The 16,827-nt window shown below is 40.2% G+C and overlaps 1 long non-coding RNA gene across 1 annotated transcript; it reads left to right on the top strand.

Annotated features, from left to right (window-relative positions):
* Positions 1 to 14,469: 14,469 nt before the first annotated feature.
* LOC117219810 (uncharacterized) lies at positions 14,470 to 15,333 on the top strand. Its single transcript, XR_004490097.2, has 2 exons — positions 14,470 to 14,534; positions 14,900 to 15,333. It is a non-coding gene; the product is annotated as an uncharacterized LOC117219810 (long non-coding RNA).
* The last annotated feature ends 1,494 nt before the right edge of the window (positions 15,334 to 16,827 follow it).

Raw genomic sequence — 16,827 nt, 5'->3', positions numbered from 1 at the left:
TCAGAACATTCGCTCGAAGCTCTGCACTGAAACGAAGCAGCAGCAGCACCCATCACTTTGCTGGATAAAATCTAGTCATCGCGCGCCCACGTCTGAACAAAGCGAACGCGTTGCAAACGGTTGGAGGAAGGCCCTTTCTTCTCCATCGAATATGCGCGCAGCCCGGTGGTCTACTTTTCCCATGGCAGGATCAACGACCGGCAATTAACATTGTAACGTGATTGGGCGAGTATTCGTGACCCTGTTTTCACCGGCGGTTTGCAAACGAAACAAATATTATACCGAGCCCCGATTGTCTGTCTATACGCGTCGGACCGCGTTCACGCGACCCTGCCGGATTCCCACTGTAACAATAATGTAGCTGTTTTTCGTCGGACGACACGAATCCGCGAAGACGGTAATCAAGGATCGGCAGCGAACGGAAGAAGGTCAAGTAGAGCGTGAACGAAATAACAAACGTACAAATTACAACTGCGTTCTGCGTTATGGTAGCGGCGAGCGCCGAAAGGAATTCCTCAATGAAATTCAGGATTCCCACGTAATTTAGTCGGAAAAACGTTCCCGTGCTACGCGGTCTCTCGTGCAAACTTCGCGATTAATCGCCGAGTCATTTAAAAGTGCTAACAAAGAAAAGCCACGCGGCTGAAGAACTTCGCGTACGAACGGGGCCAGAACGCGCGCGGCTGCCGGCGGTGATGTATGTGCTCGATGGGATTCGTTCGGCGAGAAATTTTAAACAAATAGCAAATTTGTATGTAAAGATGTCCTCTATTTGTGTGCAAAAGCAGAATTGATTGTAGTGATTGAACAGACTTTAAATGTTGGATACGTAGGATATTGATGAATAAGGTTATGTGTTACAATAAATGGAAATTATTTATTTATTTAGTAAAATTTACTTTTGGTAAAGTGTCCCTTCATTGGAATGTTATTTTAGAAGAAACTTTACGCGTTGAGTTACTTTATTTGTTGTGATATTCAATTGCTTTAAATATTTCGAAGTACTGTTATTATTTAATAATACTGTAATAATAGTAATTAGGATAGTAGTAATTACTATAAAATTACTAAAATAATAGCAATTACTATAAAATTACCATAATAATCACTATTAATAATTTACTATTATTACTATTATTACTATTATTTACTATTATTATTACTACTATTATTTACTATTATTACTATTATTACTATTTTATTACTATTAATAATTTACTGTCAAAATATTCTATGAAACCAGTTCATATAATAATATAAACATGATCATACCTATTCAATAAAGTCCATAATTATCAAATAAATTCCATACTTATCGAATAAAGTTCACATTCGTCGCGCAAAGTTCACGATCCTGAAGCCATCGAATAAATACATACCTATTCTACGTATTAAAATTGTTCTAAGATATTTTCAACAAAACCGAGACAAAATGTGACGTCAATAAAATTATACAATTTGCACAACTTAAACACAGAGTAACGTGCAATCGATTGCATAAGGTGAACGTACCGGACGAGCCTTTTCGTTGCGGCTGGCATATAGAAACGTATGATTATGCACATAGTGGACCGTCCATCGTTGAATTACAGCGCAGCTTCGATAGCTCTCGAGTAATGTTGCAAGCAATCTAATTCAGTCCATCAAGAGAGCAATTAACGATCCTCCGAGCGTTTTACCGGTCAGCATGCGTGCAAGTACTTTATGATGCGGTAATTGAATAGCGCATCGTTGCGATTATGTGACCTGATACGGCCTCCCTGTGACTTCCCTGCGCGCCGTTGCGCTCAAATTGGCCGTCTTTTTGCCGACACAATAGTATCCGTTAGCGATCTATCTGCTCTGATAGATATCGATTTTTGAAAGAAGCGACGCTCCAATTTTTCCGGCCGTTCGTGTCTCTATTGTTAAATAAATTGACGTCAAATGAGAGATCCATTGCGCAGAAACCTTCTATTACGCACTCTAATGGGGTTTCCCGGTTATAAATGAATAAATAAATAAATAGATAAATGGATAAATAAATAAATAAATAAATGAATGAATAAATAAATGAATAAATAAATGAGTGAATGAATGAGTGAATGAATAAATGAATAATTAAATGAATGAATGAATAAATGAATGAATGAATGAATAAATAAATGAATAAATAAATGAGTGAATGAATAAATGAATGAATGAATGAATAAATAAATGAATAAATAAATGAGTGAATGAATGAGTGAATGAATAAATGAATAAATAAATGAATGAATGAATAAATGAATGAATGAATAAATGAATGAATGAATAAATAAATGAGTGAATGAATAAATAAATAAATGAGTGAATGAATGAATGGATAAATAAATAAATAAATAAACGTATTCATAACCTGATCGTAATTTCGAAATGTGACGTAACAATTATTACCAACGACACAGAGTCACCCCTCAAGTGCAAAAGCTTGACTACATCGAAGTGTTGTTTAACGTCACACAAATTCTAGACATAATACAAATTTTATACATTCGGTCCAACGACAGAACTTCCTGCATTTTAATAAAACACTGAGGTGCAGCCGAAGCACGGGCTCGCTTACGAAATACTTTCGTGCGCCCCGTCACGCGTAAAGTTTCGCCAAAGCCGACGCGCGTCCTCTAACCCTCGAACTGCGTTTACCGGGTCATTTCGACCCAGCAATAAGTATAACAATTTTTCCTTCAGTAATAAACAACTTCCGATGCAACTAGGTAGAATCTATTGTTCTCATCCACGCACTTCGATTCGCCGGGACAAACAAGCTTCTGCCTTCACAAAACTGAATAAGTATTCGGAATAAATGAAATATAAAAGAACAGAAAAGAATAAATACAAAATAAATATATACAAAATAAATATAAACAAAATAAATATATCTGATAAGAAAGCGTAAGCTCGACATAACCTCAACATATAGCTAAGCTCGCAATCCTTTCCCGAATGTACATAGCAAAGCAAATAAGTCCCCGAGAGATTTTAACGCTTCGAATGATAAAAAAAGAAAAAACAAAAAATTGAAACGAGAAAAAATTCACGTGCTCATCCGTTTCGCGGCGAAATCGCGGACACTGACGCAGAGCCCGCATGAGAGAAGAGCGCTGGGCCGCGCGCGCCGTTCCCCGGTAACAAATATTAAATCGTCAACGTACAAGAAGACTAATTTGGGACCGCGGCGGAGGAATCGACGACGCCGCAAACGGCCCCGTCCGCGGTGCTTCTTGTCCGTTTAAAAGTTTCGGCATTACGGGAGGTGGAATGCGTGTAACTGCTGCCCTTTAACTTCCCATAGGGCCGCGGAGCTTTAACGAACCGGCAGCGTAAAGTTCGCCATGGGGCCCGCGGACACGCTGACAACGCGAGCCCCGGTACCATGTGGTCAATGCGCGTTAAACGCTCCCGGTGCCCGGCCGTTTAGCGTTCCCCGTGGATATACGAACATTCCACGGTTATTTCGAATACGTCCCGCAGCCCGTTTTTACGTCGGCGTAACTCACGGCCGCGCCGCGCCGCGCCGCGCCTCGCCGTGCCGGCGGACCCGGCTACGCTCCCGCGCGTGTCCCACGTTCATATTTTCACCGTCCGGACGCCGAAATGCAAACGTCCTCGCTCTATGCTCTGTCACCTCGTTCCCGTTCCTTCTCCTTTTTTCGCGGACGACCTTCCGCGCACGCGGCCCTGAAAAATCCGCTAACGTACGGTAACGACGACTCCACCCGGCGGGGGTTGAAACGCTTTCGAAAATAACCGCTTCGAACGGTTATACAGGGAGGCCCGGAATTCGTGATATAACCGAGCGAGTAAAAATAAAAAGTAAAAATAAAATTTTGTACGGTATTCTGTTTTTATCCGGAGCTCCGGTTTGCGAGCGAATCGACTTTCAAATTTGCTCGTCTTCGAGGAGGATTTAGATATCGTTTGTTCTTCTAGCGCAACTGTCTCCGTTCGAAACAGTGTTTTAAAATTATTATCAACCCTTTGCAGTCTAGTGGCGACTCTAAGACACCGCCTCAAAATTGTTATTTCAAACGGGTCACCTGGGAAATCGTCTCCTTAACTCTGAGGTCCCAAGGGTGATTTAAAAAATACGGTCGAAAAGTGCCGAAGATAACAGTGAATTACAAAGTGTGTCAGTCGTATTATTTACATTGAAAACAGCAGCTATTAAAGTAAAGAAAAGCGCGCTAGTTCGACAGTTCATGCGTGCACCGTCGATTGTTCACAGCGTTCAAATGTCCTGCGATCTTTCGACAGGAAATCTGAACAGCGCGATCGCGCTATTTAGGACTCGTTTAACGAGTGCCAACATTTTTTACAGGGGAACAGTATCAACTGCTCGCGTTGGTTGTGACGTACAGGTGTGTTTCAGTTTCGGTGTAACAGCTATAGCGCGGTCCTGCATAGATTACCGTCGCGCGTCGCTGTCGTTTCCACGGGAGAAGGATTGACAAGCGGGCGCAACGGGCCCTCCGGCAGCTGACCGAATCAAAGTGTGTGCAAGGTGTATCTCGAACATTGTCACGCTCGTTAGAAGTACAAATACGCCGAGACGCGGCCTGTTATTTATTTCCATCCGATCGCAATCTCGACGGTCCTTTCGCGGCGCCGATCAGAGGGATGCCGATCTTCGGCGGGACTTCGTTTATTTTCGTCGATTGTCATAATGTTTATCGTTCGAGAGAACTGCCGACGAATATTCCGCGTCGCGATGCTCCCGCGGAGAATTATGGTATGGCTTGAATTTCGCGGTTCAAATTTGCTGGTTGCATCGAATTGCGACAGGCGTGTTAATAAATGGAACAGTGTAATGAAATAAAGTAACGTTCGTATTATTAATCTTATAAGTATAGTAAATTATCCCGTTGCTCTGCAACTTGCAAACGAAAATGGACAATTTGGGGAGAGGAGATAAGATTATTCGAGTCTCGCAGCTCGTTTTTATACAAAAATGTCTCGTAATTCGGAAATGGAGGGTTCCCGAGATCATTTGAAGCAACTTTCTCCTTAGCGAAAATGCAAACCGCGGCTTCGTTTACGAGTTATCAACGAAAATCGGTGACCAATGAGAGGCGAGCTCTGCTGGCGCGAGACGGCCGAGCCAACGAGCGGAGCTGGGCTTCCCGCGCTCGTTGGCTCGGCCGCCTCGCGTCAGCAGAGCTCGCTTCTTATTGGTTGGCGTTTTTCATTAATAACTCGTAAACGAAGCCGCGGTTTGCATTTTCGCTGAGGAAAAAGTTACTTCAAATAACCTAAGGAATCCACCGTTTCCGGATTGCGAGACATTTTTGGGACATCCTGTATAATCGAGCGGATTAGAATCATAGCGACGCGAATCACGTTTTCTCAATCGCGAGAAATAAGAAGCGACATCGTTCGCCGACCGAATTCATCGTTAAGATGATTCAGAGATGAGACAATACCGAGTGAAATTAATTATGTAACCTTTAATTTTGAACTTCGTTGAACTTGGAACATTATAATTTACCTTATGATTTATTTCGCGCGTTCTTTTAGCATTTTAGCTCGCATCGATTACGTTCGAAGACACTACGATTCCAACCCTCTCAATTCCAGCAACTTCGATGCTAATTACGATTACTATTATTACTACGGCTAATTCACGATTGTTCATATCGTATAGACACATTTACGAGTTATTTATTCAATTTACACGCGACTTACGGAAAAACGTTGCAATAACACTTGTTAAAAATCAGAATAAACGTCTTATCGTTACTTTCATGAACTGATATAATAAAACAGCTGTTTTCCTGTTCCGTAAATCTAGCGAAAAACGGATCCCACGTTTTTCAACAGAATAAACGCGCGATAGGTCCCCGATCGGCACGCAGAGAGAGAGAGAGAGAGAGAGAGAGAGAGAGAGAGAGAGAGAGCCGAAGATTATATAAGAACCGCCTCCATATTGATCGAGCAGCTGGGGGTCGATCGTCGCGGCATTAAATCAGCACCATATTTGTCCGTTTAGCTCGAACGTCTTCACACTCGGCGGAGTTCCCCTGAAACTCCTTAAATCCGCGATCCACGGGGCCGCAAGAAATCCGAGGCTGCGCGGTTCGATGGGACGGACCCGGCCAGCTAATAAGACACCGGTAAGTAGATCCCACGTACGATAGTCTCGTACGTGTCGATTGAGTTTTTGTGTCCGGCGAGTCCGCGACTTTCGATGGTGACTTATGGGACACTAAATCTTATGCCGGGATACGCGGAATCGGTATCCGGTCGAGCACGAGTGAGAAATACTTCGGATTACTGGTACGATCGGTTCGATGGCAAGGCGTCTTCGGCATCCGATGGCAAAAGCAAGAATTATTGCTCACTCCGGGAGAGGGATCGCGGGCCCCGCGTACATCCGTCGCGGATCTACTAGGAAAGTACGCTGCACAACCTTTGATTGCTTGTGAAATCAATATGGCGGCGGCCATCAATCGAGGTAATTGACAAGGTAATTGGCGCGGTTTCATGCCTCGGCGTACCGGCGCGCGCAGCGACCGCAAAAACCGGCGAGACGCACGAAATAACGCATATAGGGAAAGTTGTTTGCGCGGCTGCAGGACGATTCTGCACGTCCTCGAGGCCCTTCCTCCCACTTCGTTTTCGTTCGTTCTTCTTTTTTTCTCTCGTTTCGTTTGCCACGCGGTTTCTTTTCTTATCCGCGATTAATAATACTGCTCGAGAAAATTATTGCGTGGACAAATGGATAAAAATTGGTTGACTTCGAGTGTCGATAACTTCGGGGAAAATCATTGTAGGATGATGAGTTTTTCTTTAAATTGAAGCTTGAAGCCTGTACTTTCTGACTGTATTTCTGGATTTTAAGTTTGATTCATCCTTCCTGTCATATACCTTAAAATGTGAGGCCGTGTTTATCACACGGAAAATTGCCGGGTTTGGCCGAATGCACGAACTTCGTCAAATTTTTTTCGGAGATGCCGTTTAGTGTGAGATGAAGCTCGATTCTTCCTCTTTAATTTGAAGAAAGAGGGACTTGGCTGCGATTTTTTTTCGCAAAGTTACAGCACTTTAAAGCGACCCTTGTATATTAAGGTTAATGAAAGTGAAACTAGAAAGTTAGCATTTTTCTTAACGGATAGTGTTTTAACTTTCCTGCAATTAAAATATTTGATAACGTTCCAATTTATTCGTATATAACACGGTAAAACTTTATTATGAAAACTAATTGGAAATTAGTGACCAATGCGGCTGGCGATGTGTTAAACATTATTTATAGAACACTGTCTTTGTTAACACTTTGACTGCCGCGATTGGAGCATTTTATTTAACCAAATTATCGTTGAAATATTATCTCATGTACCTTAAATTACTGTCTCGATATTCTTCTGCTTCGACGATAATAAATTAGAAAGACGAAATAGGTTTCCCTAAAAATTAATTTTCGAATCGAAGCAAATAATTCCGTCAGCACATATGGATCAGGTTAAAGGATTAAATATTGTCATAGAACCGGAACAATACTTTTTATATTTACTATATTATTTATTTTACTATTATTTATTCGTTTATTTTATATTTATTGTATCATTTATGTTTATTATATTTTGATATTTCAACTCGTCAAAGACAATAGCAATAAAATAGAAATATTCGCAGCCAATGCGACGAAATTCAAACTTTCATAAATTGTTCATCTAATTTACTGATTCTCTATCGGTCTAAAGATGATATGTTTTTGCTGCATTGTTGTAAAAATGAGTGCACACCCCTATATATAAATTAAATTAAACTAAATTAGATTAAATCGAATTAAATTAAGTTAAACTAAATTAAACTAAATTAAATTAAAATAATACAAGAAGCATATAAAACTTTTAAAGAATATTAAACTATGAAAACCGTCAAACTCTGGTAAATGAGAGGAAAACGGGCGACGGTAGGATTGACCAGATACAGTTACCAAAAAAAAACAAAAAAAAGGTAGAAAAGAAACAACGTGAAGCCCTCGAAATTAATGGACAGCGTTCGGCAGCGACCGGACCCGAAGGGAGCAATTTCATTTGCACACGATTGTTCGCATTGATGGAACCAACGGCGGTCGGGGAAGGGGAGCGAGCGCGGATTTTTCTGCGAGCGTTTACGAGCCGGTCCGCAGCGGCTCTGACCCCGGAAGCACGGTTTAATATCCGCTTATGACGGCTATGTTTCACGGTCTGAGACACCCACTCGGCCCCATTCCGCCCCATCAACCCCCATAGTGCGTTTAATTTACGTGTTTTCGCGAGTTATTCGTCCCCACCTTGGCCAACCCTCGTCGAAAGGGGGTCGGTCGCCATGGCGACGTCGAGTGCTCCGACGCCCAATCGTGGGTCGCCTACGTTGTCGTCGTCAGACCCCACGAGCCCGGTGGAAGACGATAATAATTGATGACGAGGGAGAGACGGAGAAAGGCGGCCGGCCGCCGAAACGAGAGGGGAAAGGCTGCCGCCGAAAAGGAGTCAGTGGTTTTCGTTCTTTCCGGCGTTTCTGTCGAGGCGAAGGGTGAGCCAAATCGGCACCCTCGAGATTTCTGTTATTAAGCGAACTGCCCTCCAAGTTGGATTTCATTTAGTCAGGTAATCCCGCCCGTTTCGAGATGCCCCCTCGTTTGCCATTATTTGTTTACTTCGGTGGATAAGTTAATTGTTTCTATTGAATGCGGGGAAACGCGCGCGGACGGTTGTTTCTTTGGGAAAATACATTCGCGCGAACGTGGACGGAGCTGGCTGGATTACTCGGGACTGCGAATTTCACGCGTTTATGGCGGAATCGACTCGATGCAATTTCAAACGGTAGAATGAGACGAAGAATTTTATAACGTCGATGCGTGATTTTTAATCCATTGGAACGACCGAAGAAGGAAATGATTGAGGGAGGAGTGCAGAATTTAATTTGCAATTGATGCATCTGGCGCTAAAAAAGTAGTTTATGAGAAATTTCGAACTGAAGAATTAATTTCCACTTCAAGAATTATATTATATTATATTATTATTATTATATTATTACTATTATTATTACATATTATATTATATATTATTATATATATATATATATAATATTATAATAGGTTTATTTCATTTTGTTATATGTACAATAATTAATAATTACATGTAATATATCGAGTTTTTGTGTTTAAAATATTAAATGGTCAGTGTGAAGAGTCGAGTAAAAACAGCTCGGCACGGAAGGATTTAACTTCTCGAACGACTTAACTTCTTTAGAATGCTGTTGTAATTCTAGTTAATCGACTCATTTGCTCGCTTAAGACGCAAGAATATCGAATATGGAGGCAACCTGAGAAAAGGAAACATCGGTTTAATTAGATAGACGATAAAACTTATCGCGTCACACGCGCCTAATGTATTACCATACGTTATCTTCTGCATTATCGAACCGACTACGATGAAAGCTACGTTCAACCAATGATAGCACACTCGAATTCACTGTGTGCACAATTTTACGATTATGTAAATTGAGGCTATCCTTTGTCTCTTCGTAGAGAAACGAAGGGAATAAAACAGCGTAAGAAGGAGCAGAAATTATCCAAACAATTAATGAAAAAATGATATTTCATTGCCTACTAAATTGCTTAGTACATATGAAACAAATGAAACTTAAAAATTATATAATTACATAAAAATTGTATCAAACAGTGACGTAGTGTAGGAGCTGATGTGGGGGTACCTTAACACCCCGATTACAGAACAACTTTTTGGTCATTGACATAATAATAATAAATAATATTGACATAATAATATGTCTGCGTATTTTTATTATGCGACTGCGTATTTTATGCATTTATGGCAAGAATGAACATAAGTCGAATACGAAACTTTGAAGACATTGGACGAATTTAATGGTATTGTTATATTACAGTAAATTCTCTCCAATTGTCCCTCAGCTTGTGAACAAAAATTGACAATTTGGGAAGAGGAGACACGATTATTCTTGCTTCATTTTTACAGTTGTCGACAATCGGCGACTATAAAAACGAGCCATGAAACTCGAATAATCGTGTCCCCTCTTCCCAAATTCTCCATTCTTGTTTGGAAACTGATTTACTCTACAACCAACTTATTATTACCATTAAAAACGCAAAGACATTTTCTTGCAATCAACTCAGACAATTTTTAATTTGCACAAGAAGATCAGCAGTCTAACGATTAACCCTTTGCACTCGACTAGTGACTTCGACTCACCGCTTAAAATCGTCACAAACCATTTCAAAATAATTTCAACGTTATCAAATTTGTTTATATTTTAAAAACTGTACTTCAAAAATTGTCACACGACTCATAAAAGACAATTTCATACATGTATATACAATGCACTCAAGTCATACAAAATGGAAAAACTGCTGCAAGTTAGACTATTTAACTACTTCGAATCCACAGTTAAAACAGCTTCGTGTGCAAACGTTTAACCTATTCGCCGGGTCTATTAAAATTTCTCCGAGACAAACAAAGCAAGGCCGAGCAGCAATAACGAGCGTACGTCGAAAAACTTCGCGGGCCACGTGGAGATCGTCGGGAGCATGTTCCCGGTGGAGTGCGCCACGTGCAAACCACCTAGCCCAGACGAAATTCCATGGTGCATAGAGAGAGGAGGATCCTAGGACGTGGATGGGGCCGGTCCGCGTTCGTGGTGCCTCGCCGTGGAAGACGGAAAGGGACCCTCCTGCGGCCGCATACCGCGCGGCCGAAGTAGTGCAAACAGAAGCTGAAGTATCAGCACGCCCGGCACGCTGCTCGCACCGCGAATGCAGCCGAGGGAACTGGAACATCGCGCTGGCTTCTGATCCGGTGCTCGATGCAACACGCATGCACGTATACAGAAATGAATCCGATCGCGGGGCGACGCGCTAACAACCGACGTCTGGGGGTCCTAGGGAGAAAGAGACGCGCGCGCTCGGCCCTGGATCGCGAGCTACCCGGGCTATGCAACGCTGAAATTCCGGCGACTTGTGGTGTCACTCGCTGGATTCCATTCGGCCTACGAAGACGACCGGCCGATTTCCTGCCTCCCCCGTCTAACACACCTCGCCCACCTCCCCGGCCTCATCCTCTTCCTTTTTCCGCCGCGGATGCCTTAACGAGGACCCGCTGATCGATGCGTCCGAACCTCGCGATCGCGCCGATCCCGAATCCCCCGGGACCGAATCGCGTTGTCCAGTCGATCGGGACGCTGATAGAACCGCGGCTTTTAATCTCAGACGATTCGTCGGTATGAAGGGATTTTCTGTTCTCGAGGCGCGGTATAGAAGTCGACCGAAATCGGGACTAGAAAGCGAAAATTTACATAGATTCAGCTATTTTGTATTCTACAATTGTTCAATTTGTTTGGTATGTTACAATAAAAATGAATTTCTGAGAGCTGGTTAAAAATTGGGGTCGCCCGTGTGTGGCTCAGGCGATACTGAACTTGTTGATATAATTTAGTATTATGGTTATAGTAATTAGTAGTAGTTATAGTAATATAGTATAGTTATAGTTATATGGTTATAGTAATTAGTAGTAGTTATAGTAATATAGTATAGTTATAGTTATATGGTTATAGTAATTAGTAGTAGTTATAGTAATATAGCATAGTTATAATTATATAGCTGTAGTAGTTATTATTATATATAGCTATAGTTACAGTAATATTATATATTAATATTAGCAGTCTAATAAATAGTATAATATAATTAATATAGTATAGTTATAGTTATACAATTAATAGTATAGTATAGTATAGTATAGTTATAGTTATTTAGCTATACTAATATAGCATAGTTACAGTAGTTATAGTAATATAGCATAGTTATAGTAGTTATAATAATATAGCATAATTATATAGTTATAGTAATATAGCATAGTTATAATAATTATAATAATATAGCATAGTTATAGTAGTTATAATAATATAGCATTATTATAGCAATTATAGTAATATATCATAGTTATAGTAGTTATAGTAATATAGCATAGTTATACTTATATAGCTATAGTAGCAATTATATAGCTATAATCACAGTAACATTACATATTAATATTAGCAGTCTAATTATTAATACATACATCGCGGATCTCCACCCAAAATAAAGATAGTCTTCACTAACCGCAAAGTATAAAAAGTTTCCAATAAAAGAGCCTCGCGATTTCAGCGATCTTCAAGCGAGAAATTATGAAACCGGCGAATTCGTCCGCGGCGCGGCGGGTCCATCGTCGAAGCGGCAACGGAAGAGATACGAGCCGATACTGATGCAACCAGAATTGAAATGTGAAAGTTGCATTATGCCCGTTCGCCATGTTTTCGTGCGGGAAGGCACGGTGCGCGGCGGCTCGCAATTCCGTCGAGACAGACACCGGCCATCGATTCGGCGCGAAGTAGCAGCCGATTCTATCTCGTTTAATCGGTAACTGATCGCATGCAAATCCGCGGCGTTTCTCGCACGAGAGGCGGTCGACGAGCCGTGTAGAGGCGACGAGGAGGAAAGAAGAGACAGAGAGACAGAGAAAGACAAAGAGAGAGAGGCAGATAGAGAGAGATAGAGAGAAAGAAGAAAAAAGGAAATGTTCCCTTGGCTCTCGACCAAAGCGAGAGCGGTGATCAGCTGCGCGAGATAAAATCTTTACTTCTTTCGTTGCTGTCCCTGCGACCGACCCACGATCTCAATACACGGTCGCTCGGTCTTTCAAGCCGGGCCGACGACAGGCCGCTCGGTCACGATCACAGACCAAACCGCGCTTGTAATTGTCTCGTAAATTCCGAGTATCGGTTTAATAGAATATAATAAAAACGGCCGACGTGTAGCGGCGCACCCGAGAAATTCATTTCGCTTCACTTCGCGCGACACGCAAATACGATTGTAAATTTCGCGATGCTGCGAGCGCGATTGTGATCTTCGCGGCGACGCGGCGCTACGGGCGGAATCATCGGCGGAATAATTGGACCGTGGATCTTCGTGGAAGTTCACGTTCTCGCGAGACGTTTTATTCACAATGTAACATAATTTCAGTTAATTCAAATATTTCTTTGATCGTAAGTTTTTTAATATTTGCTCATTTATTGAACGAGCTACGCGGAGTGCACGTTCTATTGTAGAATTGACTTGAAATTAGGTCCGTTTTTATATCTAAAAATATATATAATATAAAATAAATATATGATAATATATAAAATAAAAAATCAAAATGTTGTCAACCTTGTTAATTTATTCGTTTCGTTGCATTTTGATGATAGAATTAGCAAGTTAGTCGATACGACTGGTGTCTGATTTTTTCTTTTATAGTTCTTGATGTTATCAAAATGTATCTGATAGAAATTGTTATATTAACTTCTTTATTCAAACGTATATATTATTAGAAGCCATTTAAATAAATTCAATCTCGTCTTTGTTATACAATAATATTTATATTATTATACTAATATATTAAAATAACATATTATAATATATATTTATATATTATATTCATTTATAAATAGAAATTAATAATAATTAGATTGAGGATCATTGTGCAAATTGTAATACGTCATTTTATAAGAATCAGAATTAGAAGAAAATGTCATTGGATAGCCAGAAAAATTGCTAATATTTTTCAGAGAAAAAAAATAGTTTCACGATTATCGTTATTAATACTTCCATCACTAGAATTTGTGCATTGCCCAGTGCTGTAATAATGAAAATAAATGCATCTGCGTTTCCATCGACTGGAACGTTACACTAATGAAACCGCGTCATCCGACGTTGACTGAACAGAAAAGAAACGTGGACGGCCCTGACATTTAAAGAAACATGATCACGAGAACGAAATCTTCGGCATCGCGATAATTGCCGCTCTGAAACAAGCATTTCTTTCTGCAGATATTCTCCGGTGTCGTTAAAAACAACGTGGATATTTTTTAGCTTTTAACGACTCGCACACTATGCATAAAGAACGGGAATGATTCCCGAAGCGATGATCGAAAGTGTCGGCTGAAAGAACGTTCGAAACGTGCTGCGAATCGACTCGCCGCGATTCCTTTGTCTCGAGAGAATCGTCCCGATGCCGGTAACCCGCGTTCGAAGACGATTTGTACAGTAATGTCTCTCTAATCGACGCTCAGATTGTCCACAAAAAATGGACAATTTTTTTGTTGATTGTCCACAAGAGGAAACACGATTATTCGAGGCTTCCGGTTCGTTTTTATAGTTACGAATTGTCAAGATTATGTCAAGGTTATGTCAAGGGTCGAATGATCGTGTCTCCTCAATCCCAAATTGTCCATTCCTGTGCACAATCTGAGCGTCAGTTTTAGGGAGACATTACTGTATTTGCTTTCCCATATTTTCCACGCGAATCTTGTCGAACATCAGCGGCCACGTGTCAACGCGCCTTCGATCAGTTTGCTCAAATGTTCCGCGACGTCGATCTCCGGTATAAATACACGCAACACGACGAAGCATACGTGTCACTTGAACATTCGAATTCGACGGAAGGTTTAAAATAATCGGCGCGCGAAAAAGAATCATGTCCGCGGTAAGTGTCTCGAGAGGCTTCTCGTCGAATCCGTGAAAAACGTGGAAGCGCATATTGAGAAGTAACTTCAACGATTGTGCAACGCAGACGAAAAACTGATCATCGATTTCTGAGTAAATTAAATCATTAATAAATAAGTGATCGATTACTTTTATTATTTGCTATGTTCTAAGTCCTCTAAAATTAAATTTCGAAAATGAGATAAATCCTTTACTTCTCAGTTACAATCGCATATTTTTTACGTTTCTCGAAACTTTTGGTTCGCGAATGTTATCTTTAATAATAATAATGTTATCTAATAATTTGATCTTTAATCAGAGTGCACGACAGATGGAACGATAATGCAAGCTCGCGTATTGTTTCAGACATTAAGGAAGATCGTAACTATCGCCACGATAGCGTTGTTGTGCTATGCACGCACGAAGTATGATTTCGATTACGATCCCATTAAAGTGTAAGATTTCAGTTAAATGTTCTTGGATTTCGATCGAAACCTAAAGAAGAATCTATGGCGATATATACACCAGAGTTTCGTGCATACAAGTGCACACAAGTGCACACAATTGGCGCATCTTCAATTAAGCAAAAGATTTGGGAGTTTGGAAAAGTTTCTAAACAACAATGAACTGCAAACACGTGAACACATCTAACAAACAATTCTAACAAATGTAATCGACTATTATTTTTGTTCTATGTTCAACAAATAAAAATATATGAAATACTATTATTGTACAAGATCGACGTACTCGATCACGTCAATAAATATTTTTATTCCTTGTTGGATATATTTGAAATAAGACATCAGGACAGATTTTATTGCAATTGTTTCACCTGTGCTCGCTTTTTTACGATTGCTGGAGCAACACGATTCAAACGTGTCATTAACTTCCTTGTCCTAAAAATTCCTAAAAATTTTTCTCTTATTAATTTCCTCGTCGGATTATGCATTTCTTAAATTGCACCGGCCATAACCTACGATATTACACAGAATATTTCAATTTCACGTGATACGGTAGCTGCACCATTCAGATTGAATCCATACAATGGCACCGCGAAGGAACGTTTCAACTATTCCATTCTACTATATCCAATCGCGCGCGCGCGCGCGCGCTCCAGTTATTTCAATATAAGAATTCTTCAAATCGTTTCTACGATTCCTGCCATAGTGAACTATACTGACTACCGTAATTTAGTCGGAAACGTTGATACATATATTCGCCAGGAAATCGTGTTATTTTATAGCGCAAAATATCTTGTTCAACGGAAGAAAATTGTCTGCTGTGTCTTATCGTCAGACAGCTTAAAATTATATTAAATTAAGTTAATAAAATAAAGTTATTATTGGCCGCCTGGCCAATTACTGTTAATTACTTCAAAGTTCATGTACTGCATGAGTAATAAACAATTAATTTTTAGGACTTTCAGGCATAATATAACTTTGCAATTCGTTCGATGAAAGCAAGAACAAGAACAGTGACATTTGCGAGTTATATTTAAAAAACGATTTCTATAATATTTCAGAATTATATTTTACGAAAACTTTTTATCAAACTTATAAATATACCGCAGATTTTATGCATTTATACCAAAAACGAGTATTTCCTATTTAAAATAATAGAGGGATCGAAGGCATTTAAAAATATCACTGTATTATTTTCAATTCAATAAAATTACCTAAAAAAGAATTAACTTTTTGTTAGTTTCTATTTCTCGCAGTCGACGTGGACAATTTTTATTTTCCATAAAAACCTGCACTATGCTTATATTTCGTAATAAATGGAGCATTACATCGTCCCGACAACAATAGGATTGTTAAATAAGAAAACAAAATAGAAGACTTCGAATTCGTTGCCTTTCGAATGGTCGAATATCACGATAACGTGTTTCGTGATAACAGATTCTCATGTGATAAACGTTTGTTTGGTGTCCAACCTTGAAAATCATGTGAGGATCATTAATATTAATTTCATAGATGAGGAAAGAGAGATAAGGGTATAGCTCACGATGACACATTTACTTCCTTTTCCTTGCCGGAGCATATATCAATGTCGCACTGGCGAAGGGCGTTGAAATAGTACGACATTGAAGCTTTGCACGCGGATGGACATACGGTATTCGTAACATTGTATGTATATTAGACAGCTGGGCAATGGGCGAACGAACATACCCTTCGTACTCCGGCAGACATTGCACTCATGCACACTTCAAAAAGTCTCGTAAGCTGCGGTCTCGCGTGACAGCTGGATCCTCCAACTGTTTTTCTACCTATTCGATTGGTATTGCATAAATGGTT

This window comes from Megalopta genalis, chromosome 5 (assembly GCF_051020955.1).
Source record: "Megalopta genalis isolate 19385.01 chromosome 5, iyMegGena1_principal, whole genome shotgun sequence".
In the NCBI taxonomy this organism is placed as follows: Eukaryota; Metazoa; Arthropoda; class Insecta; order Hymenoptera; family Halictidae; genus Megalopta; species Megalopta genalis.
Note: the sequence above shows the minus strand (reverse complement) of the source record. Positions and strands in the feature narration are given on the sequence as shown.